This window comes from Ovis canadensis, chromosome 7, assembly GCF_042477335.2.
Source record: "Ovis canadensis isolate MfBH-ARS-UI-01 breed Bighorn chromosome 7, ARS-UI_OviCan_v2, whole genome shotgun sequence".
Lineage (NCBI taxonomy): Eukaryota > Metazoa > Chordata > Mammalia > Artiodactyla > Bovidae > Ovis > Ovis canadensis.
In genome coordinates this window covers 41199407-41219559 of record NC_091251.1, presented here as the reverse complement: position 1 = coordinate 41219559, position 20153 = coordinate 41199407, and positions in this window count along the sequence as shown.

Genomic DNA, 20153 nt, shown 5'->3' with positions numbered 1-20153 from the left:
TAAAGAAAATAGAGGACAAACCAAACAAAAATAGTAGAAAAGATCAATGAAATCAAGAGCTAGTGTTTTGAAAAGATATAAAACATTGATAAGCCTTTAGCAAGCCATCAAGAAAAACAAGTCTCAAAATGAGAAATGAAAAGGGAGAAGTTACAACTGATATCACAGAAGTACAATCATAATCATAGGAGAATACTGCAAAAAGTTATACACCAACAAATTGGACAACCTAGAAAAAATGGATAAATCCCTATAAACACACAGTACACACAAATATTCAATACTAAATCAGGAAGAAATAGCTAATATGGACAGACCAATTACTACTATTAAAATTGAATAAGTACTTTAAAAATTCCCAACAAACAAGTCTAGGACTGAATAACTTCACAAGTATATTCTACCAAATATTTAAAAAAGAGTTAATACCTATCCTTCTCAAATTAGTCCAAAAAATTAAAGAGGAAGGAACACTCCCAAATTCATGCTAGAAGGCCAGCATTACCCTGATACCAAAACCAAAGATATTAGAGAAGAAAAAACTAGAGGCCAATATTCCTGATGAACAGAGAGGCAAAAATCCCCCACTAAATGTTAGCAAACCTAATTCAGCAATACATAAAAAGTATTACATACCATGACCAAGTGAAATTTATTCCAGGGATACAAGGATGTTTCAGCCTACATAGATCAATCAATGTGATACACCACATTAAGAACACAAAGGATAAAAATCACATGGTTATTACAATAGATACGCAAAAAAATCATTTGACAAAATTCAACATCCATTCATGACAAAAACACTTCAACAAAGTTAGCATAAAGGGAACATATTCATGATAATAAAGCCCATTTATGACAAACTCACAGCTAACATTCTCAGTGTTGAAAATCTGACCCCTTTCCTTTAAAATCAGGAACAAGAATGCCTACTCTTGCCATTTATATTAAAAAATTAAAAATAGTACTACCATATGATCCACAAATATTCAGTCCTAGGTATATATCTGAAGAAGACAAAAACACAAATTTGAAAGGACATATGAACCTCATGTTAATAGCAGTATTATTTACAATAGGCAAGACAAGGGAGCAACTTGTGTTCAACAGCAGATGAATGAATAAAGAAGATGTGAGATATATATACACATGTGTTTATCTATCTATATCTATATCTGTATCTATATGGGGCTTCCCATGTGGTGCTAAAGGAAAAGAACCTGCCTACCAATGCAGGAGATGTAAGAGATGTGGGTTCAATCCCTGGGTCCAGAAGAGCCCCTGGAGGAGGGCATGGCAACCTGCTCCAGTATTCTGGAGCATCCCATGGACAGAAGAGCTTGGCACACTACAGTCTATGGGGTTACAAAGAGTTGGACACAGCTGAAGTGACTGAATTGAACTGAAGTGACCTAACAGCAGTGTCTACATAAATGGAATATTATTTGGCCATAAAAAAGAATGAAATTTTGCCAGTTATAACAATGTGGATGGACCTGGAAGGTAATATGTTTAGTGAAATGTTAGAGGAAAAAAAACCTATATGTTTTCACTGATACATGGAATCTAAAGAATAAAATGAATGAATATAACAAAACAGACTCACAGATACAGAGAACAAACTAGTCATTACCAGTGAGAAGAGGGACTGGATTGGGAAAAGATAGGGGAAGGGGATTAAGACAAAGAAACTACTAGGTGTAAAATAAGATACAAGGATGTAATGTACAACACCAGGAATATAGCCAATATTTATAACAGCTTTATATGGTGTGTAATCTATAAAAAATATTGAATCACTTTGTTGTAAACCTGAAACTGTTATAATATTGTAACTCAATTATACTTAAATTAAAAAATTAAAAGTACTGGTTTGGAATGAATAGTAAAAAGAACAGGTTTCCAGGTGACCCAGTGGTAAAGAACCTGCCGGCCGGTGCAGGAGACACAGGAGACACGGGTTTGATCCCTGGTCTGGGAAGATCCCCTGGAAAAGGGAATGGCTACCTACTCCAGTAGTCTTACCTGGAGAATCCCATGGATGGGGCAGCCTGGCGGGCTGCAGTCCATAGGATCACAAAGAGTTAGACAGGACTGAGCATGCACCCACATAAACATCAGCACGCATGCACGCAAACATCAGCTTAGGGAACTGGAAGCTTAACTTGAGACATTTTTACATGATCCAGTGCAAAATCACAAAGGAATGAAAAAGTATAGGCGTTTGTTATTTTTGGTACACTTTATTTCTTTTTTTAAGGTTTACAGGTTCCTCAGCTTCATGTGATTACATGTATATCTTTAATCTTTGGGAGATAAGACACAGGAATGTTTGAGGTCATAAAGGGAATTGTTGTAAACGTTTGAGAATAACAAAAGGCACAGTGAGAAGAAATGGTTTTGTATTCAACTAACTGATGCACATATCTTTATTATAGTCTTCATCCTATTTTTTTTTTTTTTTGGATTTAAGGAAAAGTGAGGGATCTATATATTCTTCCCATTCCCCTTACTCCTATAAATTCCTATGTGTTGATCTTTGGAAGATGACATGACCTTATACAATACACTCATATCTCTGCTGATTAACATGTTCCAACATTCTTTATTAAGGCTTCCCAGGTGGTGCTAGTGGTAAATATTATGCCTGCCAGTGCAGGAGATCCAAGAGACATGTGTTCAATCCCTAGGTAGGGAAAATCCCGGAGCAGGGAACGGCAACCCACTCCAGTATTCTTACCTTGGAAATCCCATGGAATGAGGAGCCTGGTTGGCTATAATTCATGGATTGAAAAAGAGTCAGACATGACTTAGCAACTAAACAACAACAGCAACAATCCCCATTTTACAGATGATAAGACTACGGTACCTAGAAGTTATCCAGGCCAAGTTATACAAGTAGTCAGTTGGTAGGATACACATCAGCAAATGGCCTTTATGCTTCTGCTTTTAGCTTCTATTCTGTATGGCCTCATGCTAAGTGAGTGATATACCTATATTTTAATTCTGTTGCTGAAGGATTAAGTAAATGTATAGGTACTTTTCTCAAGCTACTGCTACTGCTAAGTCACTTCAGTCGTGTCCGACTCCGTGCGACCCCACAGACAGCGGCCCACCAGGCTCCCCCGGCCCCGGGATTCTCCAGGCAAGAACACTGGAGTGGGTTGCCATTTCCTTCTCCAATGCATGAAAGTGAAAAGTGAAAGTGAAGTCGCTCAGTCATGTCCGACCCTCAGCGACCCCATGAACTGCAGCCTACCAGGCTCCTCCCTCCATGGAATTTTCCAGGCAAGAGTATTGGAGTGGGGTGCCATTGCCTTCTCCGTTTCTCAAGCTGCTTAGCTTTAAAATTTTTAGTGAGAAATTTAAGAGTAGACATTTGTCATAGGCTATAAAATAAATTACTTTTAGTGGAATTCTAATAACAATGGTTTCTCAGTGCTGAAGCAAAACAAATATTGGATAGATTCTGGAGCTGCATTTTATTTTTAATTAGTGATTGTGAAAATAATTTCTCACTGTTGTTAAAGCAATTCAGTAGTAGAATCACTTTAAAACATTAATTCTTACCTATAAATAAATTCACCTTAGACAAACAATACATAAAAATGAAGTGATACTGCTTAAGGTGAACAATAGGCTTTAATTAAAGTGTCTAAATGTAGCAGTAACTAAAAAGGTAAGCTGGCAACTGCACCGTTTTGGAAAGCTATTGACTTTGGGAACAAAGTGATGCTGACAAAGTCACCTTTGCTGTTCAGATTTGGAAGTTTGATAGCAACCTATGCTCATTCTGTAAACAAAAATATCCCAAGAAAGAAATAAAACAAAATATTTTCCTCTCTTTCCCCAAGTGACACATTTTCTTGGCTTTTTTCCCACAAATATGTTCATTATAGCACAATCAAAAAATCTTTCAATCCAGACATAAAACCAAAATTCTCTGTAACAAAGCTGATTTTAAGGTGTTCATAAGAAAATAACATGTCTAAAGTACATCACCCTTAAATAGAATGTCTTTTAAATGTTATCTTCAGAAATTGACATACTGATGTTTTTAAATCCAATTTAATTGCTTTTTGTCTGCAGTATACAAGATTTGAGGAGGGAAAGTTTAAAATTCTTCTCAAACTCATCTAGAATCAGGGTTCTCATTATTTTTTCTTTATTCTTTCACTATGTTTAAATAACAATACCTGAGTGAAAATTTTAAAATTCAGTGAAAATTAAGATTTTTTAAACATATTGATAAATTCATTCCAAAAATTATTTGGATTCCTACAAGCAAATATATTTAACCTGAGATTAACATGGCATTCAGAGGCATATATTATAATGAACTATAGTAATATAGTTCAAAACACAAGAATAAGTTAATAATCTGATAATTATTCAAGTCAAGGATGTGTTCCAGATATATAACAAAAAGTTTGGAAAATACAGGAGAAAAAATGAGATGTGGAAGAAAAATCTGGGAGGTCCTACTTTCAAATAAACAAAACAGAAATAGATGGTAAAAAAGATTTGTTTTTTCCTTTGTGGCATTTTATTTATTTTTTAATTGAAGAATGATTGCTTTATGGAATTTGTTGTTTCTGCCAAACATCAACATGAATTGGTCATAGGTCACTAAAGAGTCAGACACAACTAAAGGGACTTAGCACGCACACACAAAAATAGAGGTATTCAGAAAAAACTCCCACCCAAAATGACTCTTGGATGCTATCAGGGTTACATTCTTCCACTCTAAGGAAAAAGAGAAATGCAGTAATACAGAAATGGCAGTGAGAGAAAATACTAAATAATAACGAAATGTCAGTGAAAGAAAATGGCAATGAGGTGAAATATAACCAAAATGTATATAACCAGAAGATGGTGGCAGGGCAAAGTGGGAAGCAAGAAATAAATGTGTCTGTTTAGAATCTCCTCAGGATTAATGAAATGATATTGAGAGGATCTCTGTTAGGATATCTATAAAACTGTTTTTCCCTTAATTACTATTGAAGTGTTAACATAGCCAAAAAGAGGACAATTCAAATATACAAATTAATTAATTTTCATAAAGTGATCACAACTGTGTAACTGCTGCCCATATCAAAAAGTTAAACATTATAAAGAGTGTAGAAGTCCTCCCCACAACCTGTGTCCTCAGTAACTATTTCTTCTCCCTTTTGTGACAGAAAACACCGTTCTCACAAATAATACCACAGATAATTGTTTTTTAAATGCAATAAAACATTTATTATCTACTCTTATGTGTTCTGTTTGTGCCTGGCTTCTTTCACTTTATTTCACTCAACATTATGGCTATACAGTTCACCTCTCAGTCAGTTCAGTCACTCAGTCATGCCATGGACTGCAGCACGCCAGGCTTTCCTGTCCATCACCAACTCCCAGAGCTTGCTCAAACTCACGTCCATCAAGTCAGTGATGCCATCCAGCCATCTCATCCTCTGTCGTCCCCTTCTCCTCCTGCATTCAGTCTTTCCCAGCATCAGGGTCTTTTCCAATGAGTCAGCTCTTCGCATCAGGTGGCCAAAGTATTGGAGTTTCAGCTTCAACATCAGTCCTTCCAACGTATATTCCTTTAGAATTTCCTTTAGGATTGACTGGTTTCTTTGCAGCCTGAGGGACTCTCAAGAGTCTTCTCCAACACTACAGTTCGAAAGCATCAATTCTTTGGCACTAGGCTTTCTTTATGGTTCAACTCTCACATCCATACATGACTACTGGAAAAACCATAGCTTTGACTAAACAGACCTTTGTTCGCAAAATGTTTCTGCTTTTTTAATATGCTGTCTAGGTTTGTCATAGTTTTTCTTCCAAGGAGCAAATGTCTTTTAATTTCATGGCTGCGGTCACCATCTGCAGTGATTTTGAAGCTCAAGAATATGAAGTTTGTCACTGTTGGCATTGTTTCCCCATCTAGTTGCCATGGAGTCATGGGACTGGATGCCATGATCTTATTTTTTTGAATGTTGAGTTTTAAGGCAGCTTTTTCACTCTCCTCTTTCACTTTAATGAAGAGGCTCTTTAGTTCCTCTTGATGAATGTGAAAGAGGAGAGTTCTAGTTCATCCATATTGTTGTAGAAATTGTCAGGGATTTACTTTCCTTTTTCCTTTTTTTTTTTAAGGTATTCTATTGTATGTATGTACTGTAATATATTCTATGATAGCTATTTAGGTATGTTATGGTTTTACAAATAATACTGTGAATATTCTGCTACACATCTTTGGTTCATATATCTATGCACCTTATTGAGTAGAATTGCTGAATTTTTTAAACTGGTTAAAATAATTTACACTTCCACTAGCAGTGTATTAGAGTTCCCATTTGTTCCATAGCCTCACCAACACTTTGTATTGGCAATCTTCTAAATATTTGCCCGCCTAGTGAGTATATAATGGTATCTCATTGTGTTTTTCATCTGTAGGTCTCTGATCATGTTTTCTAGCCATGTGATTTTCTTCTTTCATAAAGTTTACATTTAAGTCTCTTATACATTCTTTTATAGGATAATCTGTCACTATTTTTAATTAATAAGAATTTTTTTCTCCATTTTAGAAATAAGTTGTGTCAGATGAGTGTTACAGCACCATCTTCTGTACTGTGGCTTCCCATTTTACTTTCTTAATGATGTCTTTTGATGAAAACTCACTCCTTTTCTTATCTTTTAAGGTTAATGCTATTTGTCTCTCATTTAAGAAAAAGCTTTCCTATCTCAAGAACATGAAGACCATGTTGTCTTCTAAAGGCTGTATTTTATCTTTCTTATAACAAACATGGACTATGATCACTCACCTAGAGCCAGAATCCAGGAATGTGAAGTCAAATGGGCCTTAGGAAGCATCACTATGAACAAAGCTAGTGGAGGTGATGGAATGCCAGTGGAGCTATTTCAAATCCTGAAAGGTGATGCTGTGAAAGTGCCATACTCAACAAGCCAGCAAACTTGGAAAACTCAGCAGTGGCCACAGGACTGGAAAAGGTCAGTTTTCATTCCAATCCCTAAGAAAGGCAATGCCAATGAATGCTCAAACTACAGCACAATTACACTCATCTCACATGCTAGTAAAATAATGCTCAAAATTCTCCAAGCAAGGCTTCAGCAATATGTGAACTGTGAACTTCCAGATGTTCAGGCTGGTTTTGAAAAGGCAGAGGAGCCAGAGATCCAATTGCCAACAGCTGCTGGATCATTGAAAAAGCAAGTGAGTTCCAGAAAACATCTATTTCTGCTTTATTGACTATGCCAAAGCCTTTGACTGTGTGGATCACAATAAACTGTGGAAAATTCTGAAAGAGATGGGAATACCAGACCACCTGGTCTGCCTCTTGAGAAATCTCTATGCGGCTCAGGAAGCAACAGTTAGAACTGGACATGGAACAACAGACTGGTTCCAAATAGGAAAAGGAGTGCATCAAGGCTGTATATTGTGACCCTGCTTATTTAACTTATATGCAGAGTACATCGTGAGAAATGCTGGGCTGGATGAAGCACAAACTGGAATCAAGATTGCCAGGAGAAATAACGATAACCTCAGATATGCAGATGACACCACCCTTATGGCGGAAACTGAAGAGGAGCTAAAGAGCCTCTTAGTGAAAGTGAAAGTGAAGATGAAAGTGAAAGAGGAGAGTGAAAAAGCTGGCTTAAAGCTAAACATTGAGAAAACAAAGATCATGGCATCTGGTCCCATCATTTCGTAGCAAATAGATGGGGAAACACTAGAACCAGTGGCAGACTTTATTTCTGGGGACTCAAAAATCACTGCAGATGGTGACTGCAGCCATGAAATTAAAAGACGCTTACTCTATGGAAGGAGAGTTATGACCAACCTAGAGAGCATATTAAAAAGCAGAGACATTACTTTGCCAACAAAGGTCCATCTAGTCAAGGCTACAGTTTTTCCAGTAGTCATGTATGGATATAAGAGCTGAACTATAAAGAAAGCTGAGCACGGAAGAATTAATGCTTTTGAACTGTGGTGTTGCAGAAGACTCTTGAGAGTCCCTTGGACTGCAAGGAGATCCAACCAGTCCATCCTGAAGGAGATCAGTCCTGGGTGTTCATTGGAGACTGATGCTGAAGCTGAAACTCCAATACTTTGGCCACCTGATGCGAAGAGCTTACTCATTTGAAAAGACCCTGATGCTGGGAAAGATTGAAGGCAGGAGGAGCAGGGGAAGACAGAGGATGAGATGTTTGGATGGCATCACCAACTCAATGGACATGAGTCTGGGTAAACTCCGGGAGTTGGTGATGGACACGGAGGCCTGGTGTGCTGCAGTCCTTTGGGTCGCAAAGAGTCGTACATGACTGAGCAATTGAACTGAACTGATAAACACTTTGTTAAATTACTATTCAAAAATTTTGAACCAATGTATATGGATACTACAGGTTATTATTAGTCTTTTATTTTTATCAATATGGCAAATATGGTATAGCTTTTTATTGTTATTGAAATTTTTGAGATACTCAAGACATAAAAAATTAGCCAAAATTATCGTATTAAAAAACACATTCAAATATCCATAACACAGGTTTCTTTTAGTATAGGCTAGTTGAAATAATCTTCTAAATGCAAGAGACTGAGTACTTTCAGAGTCTTAGCCAATCGTCTCTTGTTCAGTTATCACATTAGTGTGATAACAAATTCTAATAAAGTTACTGGTAAGGTAAATTTTCACAAGTGGCTGTCTCAAATCATTTTGAGAGTGAGAGTTTTACATGTGCATAAATAAATAAAATTTTCTTATGAATTAATTTCTAAGATGAAAATTATGTTTCTTTGTGGAAATCCCTCAGTTTAAAAGTCTTTGGTTTAAAATGCCATGAACCTTGATAATCCAGTACAATAACGGAATGGATAATCTCCAAAGAATTAGAAAGCAATGGAATATCTTGATGGTTCCAAAATAACCTCCCTTGGCACATTTACCCACTATAGGCTTCCTCAGAGAAAAAGAGATTAGCCACAATAACAGAAGACCTTCAACTTCTAGGAAATATGTGTAATAGTGGGTCTGTCAGCTCATCTGTTATCTATCACTTCTATAGTTTGGGAGTAGCTGTGCATAAGTAGGACACCTAGTTTTCCCTGCATGGCAATGCAAAGACATCAAAGCAGCTCCTTTCCAAGGGTTATTAGTAGGCATGCAAACTAGCCAGGTGCAGACAATGGAGCAGGAAACCCTTATAACCTGCACATCTTCCTCAAGGAATTACTTTGGATTCAGTTCAGTTCAGTCGCTCATTCGTGTCCGACTCTTTGAGACCCCATGGATCGCAGCACGCCAGGCCTCCCTGTCCATCACCAACTCCCAGAGTTCACTCAGACTCACATCCATAGAGTCCGTGATACCATCCAGCCATCTCATCCTCTATCGTCCCCTTCTCCTCCTGCCCCTAATCCCTCCCAGCATCAGAGTCTTTTCCAATGAGTCAACTCTTCTCATGAGGTGGCCAAAGTACTGGAGTTTCAGCTTTAGCATCATTCCTTCCAAAGAACACCCAGGGCTGATCTTTAGAATGGACTGGTTGGATCTCTTTACAGTCCAAGGGACCATCTCAAGAGTCTTCTCCAACACCACAGTTCAAAAGCAGCAATTCTTCAGTGCTCAGCCTTCACAGTCCAACTCTCACATCCATACATGACCACAGGAAAAACCATAGCCTTGACTAGACAGACCTTAGTCGGCAAAGTAATGTCGCTGCTTTTGAATATGTTATCTAGGTTGGTCATACCTTTCCTTCCAAGGAGTAAGTGTCTTTTAATTTTATGGCTGCAATCACCATCTACAGTGATTTTGGAGCCCCCAAAATAAAGTCTGACACTGTTTCCACTGTTTCCCCATCTATTTCCCATGAACTGATGGGACCAGATGCCATGATCTTCGTTTTCTGAATGTTGAGCTTTAAGCCAACTTTTTCACTCTCCTCTTTCACTTTCATCAAGAGGCTTTTTAGTTCCTCTTCAGTTTCTGCCATCAGGGTGGTGTCATCTGCATATCTGAGGTTATTGATATTTCTCCCGGCAATCTTGATTCCAGCTTGTGTATTTTCCAGTCCGGCGTTTCTCATGCTGTACTCTGCATATAAGTTAAATAAGCAGGGTGACAATATACAGCCTTGACGGACTCCTTTTCCTATTTGGAACCAGTCTGTTGTTCCATGTCCAGTTCTAACTGTTGTTTCCTGACCTGCATACAGATTCTCAAGAGGCAGGTCAGGTGGTCTGGTATTCCCATCTCTCTCAGAATTTCCCACAGTTTATTGTGATCCACACAGTCAAAGGCTTTGGCATAGTCAATAAAGCAGAAATAGATGTTTTTCTGGAACTCTCTTGCTTTTTCCATGATCCAGTGGATGTTGGCAATTTGATCTCTGGTTCCTCTGCCTTTTCTAAAACCAGCCTGAACATCAGGAAGTTCATGGTTCACATATTGTTCAAGCCTGGCTTGGAGAATTTTGAGCATTACTTTACTAGCATGTGAGATGAGTGTAATTGTGCTGTAGTTTGAGCATTCTTTGGCATTGCCTTTCTTAGGGATTGGAATGAAAACTGACCTTTTCCAGTCCTGTGGCCACTGCTGAGTTTTCCAAGTTTGCTGGCTTGTTGAGTATGGCACTTTCACAGCATCATCTTTCAGGATTTGAAATAGCTCCACTGGCATTCCATCACCTCCACTAGCTTTGTTCGTAGTGATGCTTTCTAAAAGCCCATTTGACTTCACATTCCAGGATGTCCTGCTCTAGATGAGTGATCACACCATCTTGATTATCCGGGTCGTGAAGATCTTTTTTGTACAGTTCTTCTGTGTATTCTTGCCACCTCTTCTTAATATCTTCTGCTTCTGTTAGGTCCATACCATTTCTGTCCTTAATTGTGCCCATCTTTGCATAAACTGTTCCCTTGGTATCTCTCATTTTCTTGAAGTGATCTCTAGTCTTTCCCATTCTGTTGTTTTTCTCTATTTCTTTGCATTGATCGCTGAAGAAGGCTTTCTTATCTTCGTGCTATTCTTTGGAACTCTGCATTCCCCTTATGATTATACAGTGGAAGTGAGAAATAGATTTAAGGGCCTAGATCTGATAGATAGAGTGCCTGATGAACTATGGAATGAGGTTCGTGACATTGTACAGGAGACAGTGATCAAGACCATCCCCATGGAAAAGAAATGCAAAAAAGCAAAATGGCTGTCTGGGGAGGCCTTACAAATAGCTGGGAAAAGAAGAGAAGTGAAAAGCAAAGGAGAAAACGATTAGGAACCCCAAATCCCAACATAGACACATTTTACATAACATGAGATCCAAGTCAAAGTCTCTCTGCAGCTATCAGATACTATCTAAACCAAAGATGTGAGTAAGGAAAGTTTCAAATTCTCTTTGTTACTTCTAAACTAAGAGAAGTTATAGAAGGATTCCAACATGGAAACTCTAAATCTTTTGCCTATTATTGGTGTCCTCTGTCTCCTAGGTGTAATGCTGTTGAGTGTCATATTTATCCAAGGATCACAAAACAGAAAAGAATGGGAAGAGCTCATCTGGGCCGAATCTCTACTCTTCTGTAGAATTTTACGAGACCTCAGAAAAATTGCAGTCTATTTTTCTTTGAAGGCAAAAAGAGAATGGAGCAGCAGAGGATGAGATGGTTAAATAGTATCACTGACTCTATGGACATGAATTTGAGCAAACTCTGGGAGACAGTTGAGAACAGAGGAGCCTGGTGGGCTACAGTCCATGGTGTTGCAAAGAGCTGGACACAACTTAATGACTCAACAACAACAATAACAAATTTGTGTATAAAAAGTGAAAACAGTCAAATGTTTCATAATTCTTGAAGCAAGAAATTCCTTTTAAAATATGGGATCTTTTTTGGGGGGGCTGATTTTGATACTAAATCTTTAATATTTGCTTAGGAATTTTCCTTTACCTTTTTAAAAAATCTTTGGTTCACTTTTAAGTATTAATTTGCGTGTCAATATGTAACACTTCAGAATAATTTAAATTCATTTTCTTAGTACTTCAAGAAAGAACATAGCCAGTGAATGGTGAATAAGTGATTTAGTGGTCCACAGGCAGAAAGAAATGGATGTAGCATCTCAAGAATGGCTGCTGGCATGCAATGCAAATTGTTTATTGTATTTGACTTAACTTTTCAGTGTATATGAATGAAATAATATTAATTTCAAAAGTGGCTTAAGATCTTCATATGAAGCTCTTTGATGGTTATTTCATTTTCTGTTTTCTTCTATTCAAAATATATAATATATAAAAAAACTGACTTCTTTTATCTGCTTTATTGATGATTAGCTGCTCAGTATTCTCCTAAGCATTCTTTGCCTAAATTTTTCTGTTTTACCTGGAATACTCTTAGAGAGAGGTAATTTCCCCCAAGTTCCTTATTAATTAAGTCCCATAAATTCAATGATCATCCCAGGATTCTGTTCACCTCAAGAATTTTACTGCCCTTTTCCATTTTATTAGTAATCTTCAGCCTCATCAGATATGATTCTGGCTTCTTCTTTGTCTTGTTAAATCTTCTTAGTTTCTTGGTTTAATGAAGATTCATCTCCTTTCTAGAGCTTTGGAGAAAGTAAGGAATAACAATATATGAAAACAATCAAGAATCCTTGAGAATATAGTATTAATGTTTTAGTATTTACAACTTATCTTTTACAGTGGATCTAACTAGGAAGTGTACAAATCTCAAATCTAGTGTAGAGGACATTATCAGCAATTTCAGAGGTCAGAAATTAGATCAATTTGTTTTAACTAAAATTTGGATAATTGTTTATTTCCTTATTCTGTCTATTGTTTGCTAAGAAAAAGGTATTAAAATCGTTGATATCACCAATGATAATACTCTTGGAAGTATTAATTCTGATTTTTTAACATAACGTTTTAAAGTATATTCATTGATTTAATCTTATTTACATGAAATTTGTACAGAAAAAAACCTTGATAAGTTGAAGATGCTTTATTTCTTAAAACCTAAAGTTTAAAGTCATTTCATTTTTTTAAAATAAAAGGCCAAGTTATAATAGCTTTAATGCTCATTACTGTAGAGATCAATAAGTTAAGGCCTACAGACCAAAGCCAGCTTGCTGCCGTATTGATACTACCTAACAATGAACATTTGCCACCATATTGATGTCAGAGAATACTAACTTAGAAACTTTATTAAGTGAAATATTATCCCAAATAAAAAAAAGAGAACTTTATTCTTCCCATTAGTAGATATGTATTTTTAATGTTCTCAATTATTATTATTGTGTTTTGAATTGTATTAATTAAGCAATTTGTTATATTTTCTATAATTTGTTATGTTCCATATGATATCCTTAATTTTGCCTCTTGGTCTGCAAAGCCTAAAATATTTACTATTTACCTTTACAGAAAAAGTTTGCTAACCTCTGCATTATACCATCACCAAATGCTACAATCACACTAAACCATTATCAAGAATATAAATATTATAAATGGAATATACTTTGTATAAAATCTACTCAAGATATCACTAATAATTTTCTTAGAAGAGTTATTTTTCCTAAATTTATAGATATATCTTTCCTTCTTCAGATACTATTAAATCTAAGAGATCAGAATTGAGAGATATTATTTTAGTCCATCTCTATGTGAAAAACATGTAAGATCTCTCAATTATTAACTCAACATATGTGACCACCTTCAAGCACTGTCTGCCTGCAAGTTATATAACTATTACTTTTACATGAAGGGACAGATTCCTGAATGCCTGATGCCAGGCACCTCTATGGTTATCTCCTTTAATCCTCACTCAAGGTTCATGCCCTGCTATCCCTGACTCTGAAAGCTGTTTTTTTATCATGCTGTCTCCCATTGGTATAGTGGTTGTGTTGTTTTTCAAATTTCTGTGGTTTTCATGTTTTCTAGCATGGATTATGATTGTCAGTTTCTTTTCCCCCCCTCTCTTAACCATTTCTTACCACTTTTTAACAATTGTCAGTAATTCACAAATGGAGGTATACACTCATGGTAAGGCTTAAGAAATAAAGGGATTCTGAGATATAAGAACAGAAAAAGTAACATTGGAAAGTGGCATCAGCAGTGAGGTAAAGAATGAATCTTAGTGGAACCAGGATTATCTTACTTCCTCAGCTCAACTCTATACCTCCAGCTTATGGTCATTTCCAAATAGTCTAATTTGGCCCTGTTTTTCTTACTCATGAAGAAAATGGTTTCAGACACAGTCTTAAACAACCAAACATCAAATGTTTTGTTGTTGTTTTGCCGACACAAGACTAATCAGGAAAATTTACTAATATTTAAATTATCTTTTCCAGTTTTTGTTAAATATTTAACTTTCAAATTAAAAAATGAAAAAAATAAGAATAGTTCTGATTGTACAATGGAAAATGCTTCCAGGAAATTACAGTATTTTGACAGAGAAGTTAACTTTTATAGGAAGTTTTCTATAAATGGATATTGAATTTTGATGCAGAATACAACATATACTAAGGACATATATTTTTAAAAAGAAAGAAAGTTAAAAGACATTTTCCATGACAAGCTTAGAGGTAAAAAGTATTTTTTCTATAAAGCAACCCAAGTTGCATCAGAAGTAAATAAATAGAAGATAATTTACTGATAAGAAAATACTTGAATACTTAATAGGAATGGAATAAAGGAATAGAGTATTGTGACAGTGACCTGGGAAATCTGTACTTTCTGCAGGATCTCTGCCTTGCTTTTGGCCCATTCCAGGTAGCCACAGTGAGCAGCATCGAGCCATGAGCAGGCTGACTCATCTGCCCCCAGAACCACTGAAGTACAGTGACCCAATGAATGACCAAGCTTTTTTCCTCTTGGGCAGATGAGATTAACAATGTTCCTCTGATTTGCTACACTTAAGGGCTTAAGCACTTGACATCTATCAGCCATTCCATCAGGGAGGCAACACTAAGATTACAGGTTCCCATTCAGAAATCATTGGCTTTGAAACCCAATGTTATTTCTGCTTTGCTTCTCAGCTAACTGGTTAGATCCACCTTTCAATTCATATTGTTTCCAACCCTGTTTTCTTGGGTTTTGTCCTTTCTTTTTTTTAATCTGTTCCTTCAAAGTTCTGATTAATTTCAAGGAATTAAAAAAAAATTGATACTCCAACATTTTGCCCTCCATATTGTAGAAATCTCCCCCACTCTATGACTCCCTTTAGACTAAGATTGAATTATCCAAGAGGTAGAAAGAGGACCACATTCAAGCAGGATCATGGAATCCTAAGGAAGATAGCTTCAGTGAGAGTCAGGGTTCAGTAGTATTCACTACTGCAGATGAAGACTAAGAAAACATAGATTTAACTTATGAAGTCCTCAGCATTGTTTTCAATTCTTTTCCTCCTATTTCTGATCAATTTCCATGCTTCTTCCCTATCTTTGGCATTAGTATCACCCTTGAAAGAATCACCAATGCCCTACTACCTTCAGACTTAATTTCAATAGAAGCAGGACAAGGACCACAGTAGAGTAACATATTGGAACCCCGAGGAGAGCTTCCTCAAGAGTGAGTGTTTGGCAATGTTTATTTCTCTTTAGGCTTAAGAGTTAATGAGAGGGCTATGAAGGATAGGAGGGAGGTGAAACAGAAGAGATAATTTTTATTTTTTAATATAAATTTATTTATTTTAATTGGAGGTTAATTGAAGTAAGCCAGAAAGAGATAATTTTTAGAACAGTTCAGTTCAGTCTCTCAGTCATGTACAACTCTTTGCAACCCCATGGACTGCAGCTCTCCAGGCTTTCCTGTCCATAATCAACTCCTAGAGCTTGCTCAAACTCATGTCCATTGAGTTGGTGATGCATCCAACCATCTCATCCTCTGTTGTCCCCTTTTCCTTCTGCCTTCAATCTTTCCCAGCATCGGGGTCTTTTCCAATGAGTCAGTATTTCGCATCAGGTGGCCAAAAGTATTGGGGCTTCAGCTTCAGCATCAGTCCTTCTAATGAAGCTGAAGGACTTAGAATAGGGAAATTTAAATTTAAGAGAAAAGAAGAGCCCACAGGAGAAAGATTGGAGATACAAAAAAGGGAAGGAGTGAGGAAGGGATGGGTTACACTTCTTATGCTGAAGCAAAATTGTGAAAGCGGAGTCTGGATGAATTTACTAAAATATTAACAGAGAGTCAGAATTAAGATGAATAGCTCCCATTTGAGTAAACTAGGAAGTGCTATCAGATTACATTTGTTTAATTGCTCAGAAAATTCAAGTGAATTGACATAGAAATGTTTTTATGTACTGGTTCAAGAAGGATGACTAACATTCTGACAGCTTTTTTTCTTTCCACCCTACCAAAGTTTCATTGAAATGACATAAGAAATGTAAAATAGTAATAAGTTCATAGAAACTTTAAAAAGCAAGTAAGGGTGCCATCAGAAATGCAAATTTCTGGAAAACAGAAAGCAAATAGGATAATAGATATGAAGCATATCCCAGCACAGAGGAGCCTGTACCTCCATAGAGATGGAAAATATCTTCTAGAACAAAAGGAGCCTATAAATAAGCCCAAAATTAAAGGCTTCAGGGAACTGAAAATAGATTGTGTCTGGCTGGCCATGTTGGTAGAACAATTGCACCAGTGTCCTGCCTTCACTGCAGCTAATTCTACTGTGAACAGGAGAAAGCCACAAATTTGGAAATCCAAATATGATGTGGGAGAGTCCCAACAGAGATTTTGATGAGATAGTGTCTCCCCAGATTAATAGGCCCCCAAACAAGAAAGTGCACCCCATGTAAAAGATATGCAGTGTACACAAAACAGCCTGACAGTGCGGCCAGCAGCATGTAATCACTGTCAATCTCAGAACCAGGTGAAGGTTGTCACTTGATACATTCCAGGAGACAGTTCTTGGTAATCAAGATCCTTCCTTGTAAATATAAATAGATAATCAAAAACCAAACATTCAAGAATAGCCAACCCAAGCAAAAAGAGGCATCAGATTCAACAATAAAACAATGCAGCCTTTGTGGGAACAAAGTTAATTGGGAAACAAATAAAACTTCACAATTATTTTATTTAATATATTTAGTGACCTTCAGGTAGACAATAGCATTTTTTTAAAAAGCTGCTGTGAAAATGAAATGATTAGTGATTTTTTTAAAAATTACTCAGGCTAAATAGTAGACATAATAGCTAAAGATCAGCTTAGTGAAGAAGAGTGAATGAACTAATTCTTATATAATCCCAGGCAAAATGGCAAAGAGGTGAAAAGAATACGAATTTATTGTACATAATGTCCTTCCTGATCCTTTTTTGGATTTGCAAATTCTCAACTCTGTTGCAATTCTTTCTTAATCTTTTTTCCCTGATTTTGTTTTATACCTTCCAGAAATTTCTTCTTATTCTTCTATGCTAGTAGCACTCCTCTAACTTTAAAACGTTGCTAAAGATATATTTTTAGATTTATATTTCTACCATCACTTACATAGAATTTGGAGAGAGACAAGAAGTTAATGTTTAGGTTCCATGAGTGACCTTAAAGGACAACGATGAGAGAAGATCCTCTCCACAGTTATTTCCTTGGTTTTGGTGTTTTGTTTTACCTTGTTTCTCTCAATGTGGTTTCCTTTTCAGAGTATCTGTAGAAACTATGTTGACAGAAGTACATTTCTCCATAGATTGTTTTTTCCACCAGAGTGACATGAAAATCAGCAATGGTCTCTTTCATCCTGAATAGATTCTGCATGTTCAGAGTTTCTTATTGGGCACCTGAAAACACTGGACTGTAAGGTCAGTCTATTAAGGTTAGTACACATGTATTCGTGTTTTTGTGGCGATCATCTAACTACATGAAGGAAGTTGACAAGTTGGCTATTTTTTAATAACAAAAATTTTCAGTTCAGCTCTAATCTTTATCATGTTAGTTATCCCAAGTATATATAGTGATGTCTTTAAAAGAGGAAATTTGATATATAGGCAAAAATAATTAAGAAAAGCAATTCTATATGTTATTTCATCTATGAAAAGTTAAAACACTTTAGATTTTTTGGCAATTTACTGAAAGTAAATATAAATTTATTCCTATTTGCTATAGTCTTAGTCTAGAATATGGAACAAAGATATTTGTAATTCTTTGATTATTGATTTCTAGCTTAACTAACTGTGGTCAAAGAATGTGCTCTAGATAATTCAGCCTCTTGCAATTTGTTGAGGTTGCTTGACGGCCCAGCACGTGGTCAATTTTGGTGAATGATGCGTATACATATATGTTCTTTTATTGTTTGGTGCAGGATTGTATATATGCCAATTAAGGGAGGTTTATTGAAAGCATTCTTTAGAACATACACCTCAATGTTCATAGCAGCACCATTTACAATTGCCGAGACACAGAAGCAACACAAGTACTCATCAACAGATGACTGGCTTAAGAAGATGTCTTAAGAAGATATATATATATATCCCATGTATATATACACATACATACATATAATATGGAATATTACTCAGCCATAATAAAGAATGAAATATTGCAATGTGCAGCAATAAGGCTGGAGCTAGTATAATACTATGCTTAATGAAATAAGGCAGAGAAAAACTAATACCATATGATGCCACATATGTATGAAATCTAAAAATAGCACAAATGAATTCATATATAAAACAGAAACAGAATCCAGACATAGAAAACAAACTAGTGGTTGCCAAAAGGGTGATGAAGAGGGGAAAGATGAATGAGGAATATGAGATTAACAGATACAAACTCCTATATGTGTGTGACTCATTGCAGTTTTCTTTGATTTAGTGTCTTATCAATTTGGACATTCTTTGCCTTTATTTCTTCAAGTTTTTACCTGTTCTGTTTTTCCTCTGGGATGCCAGTTATGTATACTTTTTACTTGTATTAAAGTGACAAACTTTTTAGCATTTCTTCTCTTTTATTCACCAAATTTTAACCCTAATACTTTCTTTCAGATCACTTATCGTCTCTTCATCTTTCAATGTTCTATTTAACACACCTATTTAGTTTTCTGCAGATGGTGACTGCAGCCATGAAATTAAAAGAAGCTTACTCCTTGGAAGAAAAGTTATAACCAACCTAGATAGCATATTCAAAAGCAGAGACATTACTTTGCCAACTAAGGTCTGTCTAGTTAAGGCTATGGTTTTTCCTGTGGTCATGTAAGAATGTGAGAGTAGGATTGTGAAGAAGGCTGAGCACTGAAGAATTGATGCTTTTGAACTGTGGTATTGGAGAATACTCTTGAGAGTCCCTTGGACTGCAAGGAGATCCAACCAGTCCCTTCTGAAGGAGATCAGCCCTGGGATTTCTTTGGAAGGAATAATGCTATAGCTGAAACTCCAATAATTTGGGCACCTCATGCGAGAGTTGACTCATTGGAAAAGACTCTGATGCTAGGAGGGATTGGGGGCAGGAGGAGAAGGGGACGACAGAGGATGAGATGGCTGGATGGCATCACCGACTTGATGGACATGAATCTGAGTGAACTCTGGGGGTTGGTGATGGACAGGGAGGCCTGGCGTGCTGCGATTCATGGGGTTGCAAAGAGTCAGACACGACTGAGCAACTGAACTGAACTGAACTGATTTAGTTTTTAAATTCAGTTATTACATTTTTAGCCCTAAAATTTTTATTTATTCTTTTTAAAATCTATAAATTCTTCATGTTATTTTTTAAGCCTAATTATACCCCTTTTATCCAAGCTGATAATTCTAATAAATGGGTCATCTATTGATCTGATCTTTTCTCCTATTTTGTGTCATGTCTGTTTTCTTAGTATTTTATTAGTATCAAAGATTGTGTTTGCTAAAGTATAGTGACTTTGGATAATGTTATCTTTCTCTGTGGACCTAGTTTACCAGTAAGATGTTGGCAGATTACTGTATTCTAATTCTAGGATTCAATTGCAGATTTGGTGATGGCCAATCTACCTTTTGTTTGTCTCTGCTTTTCTGGTATGTGGACACCTGGGTTGCTAATTGATATACTGGAGTTTTTCATCAGGATCTCTCCCTCTTGGAAACTTCTGAACTATAGTTTTTGTCCCCCTAGGACTGTGAGTCTATAGAAAACCTTACTCAGCCAGTCCTTCTTTGGCTTTCTGCCAAGCTTCTTATTACCTTATTTTGTATAATTTAATACTTCAACA